Source organism: Populus euphratica, unplaced genomic scaffold (assembly GCF_000495115.2).
Source record: "Populus euphratica unplaced genomic scaffold, PopEup_1.0 scaffold2460.1, whole genome shotgun sequence".
Classification (NCBI taxonomy): Eukaryota; Viridiplantae; Streptophyta; class Magnoliopsida; order Malpighiales; family Salicaceae; genus Populus; species Populus euphratica.
Window position 1 is genome coordinate 19,592 of NW_011502285.1, and position 3,081 is coordinate 22,672.

General features: G+C 27.4%; 1 long non-coding RNA gene across 1 annotated transcript; it reads left to right on the top strand.

Annotated features, from left to right (window-relative positions):
• The first annotated feature begins 1,277 nt into the window (after nucleotides 1-1,277).
• On the top strand, nucleotides 1,278-2,350 carry LOC105119033 (uncharacterized). Its single transcript, XR_841059.1, has 2 exons — nucleotides 1,278-1,514; nucleotides 1,706-2,350. It is a non-coding gene; the product is annotated as an uncharacterized LOC105119033 (long non-coding RNA).
• The last annotated feature ends 731 nt before the right edge of the window (nucleotides 2,351-3,081 follow it).

The window sequence follows — 3,081 nt, forward strand, 5'->3', positions numbered from 1 at the left end:
TTCCTTAAGAAAGGAGATTGGTTAGGGTTTTGCAAGCTCCGTAAGGTAAACTGGGCTTTATCTTTTAGCTTTGGACTACTCTGTAAATTTATTACCAGACCATTTAAGGAAAGGAAACCATACCGAACTTTTCTAGATCAATTCAAGCCAGTGGGCTTGGCATTCTTTGTTCAGACTAGTTAGCACAAAATATACCCCGAGATCGATTGCTGACTTGGAAAAGTGAACAAATATAAAATTTATATTTGTATTTTAATATTATAATTATGGTTTATATAATTTAAAAAATCAGCATTTACGTAGACGGGTTTGGAAGGAAGTTGGAAGGAAGGCTGTGATTATTTTTAAAAAAGTAATTTAAAAAAAAAATTAATTTTTTATATTTGTTTATTATTAAAAAATTGATCAACGATAATATTTTTCTGTCAATGAAAAACATTTTTATTAAAAAAAATTATCTTGATTTTTAGGAAAGTGTTTTTCTTTTATTTTGAACGGAAAACACTTTTTATAAGCTGTGAAAAATTTAAAAATATCATATTATTTGTTGATTATATCAAATTTATTCCTCAAACTTTTGATTACTATATCTATTTTGTTTTGAATATTTATTTTTAATTTTATCCCTTATAATTTAATTTTTATATTTACTTTGGTTCTTATTTTTATAATTATTATTTGTTTTTTATTATTTTTTAATTAAAATTTTTTATCTATCAAATTTGGTCCTCATTCTTTTGATTGTTACTTATTTTATTTAAAATAATTTATGAAATATTAATTATTATTATTTTAATTTCTTCATCTTTTAATTTTTTTATTTTTTTATTAGTATTTATTTTATTTGAGATAATTTATAAAATTATATTTTTTTTCAATTTCATTCTCATTCAACTTTTTAATTTGTTAAATTTATTACTTATTATTTTAATAAATTTAAAAAAATAAAATATTAATAAATTATTTTTTAACTCATTTTCTATGATATAACCAAATACTAGAAAATATTTTTTAATTTATTTTTTATTATATTACTCAACATCAAAAAATAATTTATTTTTTTAATTTATTTTTTAAAATAAAAATTATTTTTCAATAAACAATCAGCGCCGAAACGGTTTAGAACTAAGCCCATTTAACTTTAAAAACAATATAAAAAAATAAATATCGTTTTAATTTATTTTTTCAATAGAACGATGGTTAACTTAATTCAACTGTAACTTTGTATCTTACACTTCCTTTTCCTAACAGAAAAATCTTAACTGAGTGGCAATAAAAGGAGGGAAACCAACAACGGCTTATCTTCAACTCCAGCGCACAAACACATACACACTCTTATCTGTATCTCTTAATTCAAATGGAACACTTGTCCTTGAGTTCCTCTTCGCAAAATGAAACCCAAACCGACAATGCGGGATTGCCCGAGAAAAAAATCGGAATCCAAGGGCTAAGGAAAAAGATTGTGAAGAAGGGAAATTCATGGCAAACTCCATTTCCTGGAGATGAAGTGGAAGGTACAAAAACAAGCCCCCGAATTATTGTCTATGCCTTTTTTCTTCTTCTTTTTAGATTTACAGGAGAAGGGTCATTTTGTTTCAATGTTTGTCACTTGATGGACTAGCTTTGGACTTAAAGAACTGTGGTTTTAGAGATTCATCAAGAAGGCTTACATGAATTTTCCTGGGAATGCAAACTACTGTTTCAGTTCATTTCAATGGATATATCGAGGGTGGGGCAATTCTTGAGTCAAGTCGTGATAAAGGGATTCCCTTCAAGTTCAAATTAGGCCAGGGTAAGTAGAGCTAATCAATCCATATCAATGGCGGTATGTCTATATTGTTGGCTACATAGATGATAAGTTTTTGTTTGGTGTTTGGGTTCTAGGTGAAGTAATCGAAGGATGGGATGAAGGGGTTGCCACCATGAAGAATGGAGAAAGAGCAATTTTTACGGTACCGCCAAACTTGGCCTACGGGGAGGCTGGTTCTCCACCACTGATTCCTCCCAATGCAACTCTTGTTTTTGATGTTGAGATGGTGTCTTGGAGTAGCATCAGGGATTTAACAGGCGATGGAGGAATATTGAAGAAGATAATGAAGGAGGGTGAAGGATGGGCTACACCAAGAGATGGAGATGAAGTTTTAGGTAAACTTCTGCTCTTGTAATCATAAACTTGTTGAAGCTAGGGAAACATCTGCTCTTGTAATCATAAACTTCTGCTGTATAATTAACTCTAAATCACACTTTGACTTTTATAATGAGTGGTTTATCTGCAAAATAGTAATGCATTTCCGTCTCTGCAGTGAAGTGTGAGGCAAGGATTGAGACTGGAATGCTTGTCTCCAAATCCGAGGAAGGTGTTGAGTTTCATGTAGGAGATGGTAAGTGTATTGTGTTGATAACATTTTTCCGATGTTAAATTTCTTGAAATTTGAAACACAAGTTGTTGATTCGAAAAAGGGTTTTTTTTATTTCATTACACTATCGAGTAAACCTAAATTTATATTTTTATTGAAAAAACGATGGTATTTAGTGTTTATTTTTAAATTAGAGTACAAAAATAAAATAAATAGTTTATTTTTCTCAATAATTAATCCATTTATATACATAAAATAAATAGTCGAGAAAAATAACTTCTTCAAATGTTATTTGGAATGAAATTGTCCAGGTTTTTTTTTATTGTTATATATTTCACTTTATTTTAAAAATATTTTTTTATTATTAATACGAAACCAAAATATTATAACAAAATGCCTCCGTGATATTTGGATTAAATAAATAAATAGAGCAATTAGAGTTAGTAGGACTGTCATTAGCAAAAAGTGAAATGCTAATAAAAAAAAGCTATTTATGTTAATATTAGAAGTTTTCTTTAAAAGGAAAGCTACTATTTATATTATTATCGGGAGATTTTTTAAAATTTAAAACTTGATCTAAATTAAATTTGAAGTAATATATTTATAGAATAACGTGTAGAGTTAGGTTTAATATGATTCAAAGGATGTGTAGTCATAGATGTTCTTTAAAATATTTTTTATTTAAAAAATATTTAAATAATATTTTTTATTTTTAAAAAATTAT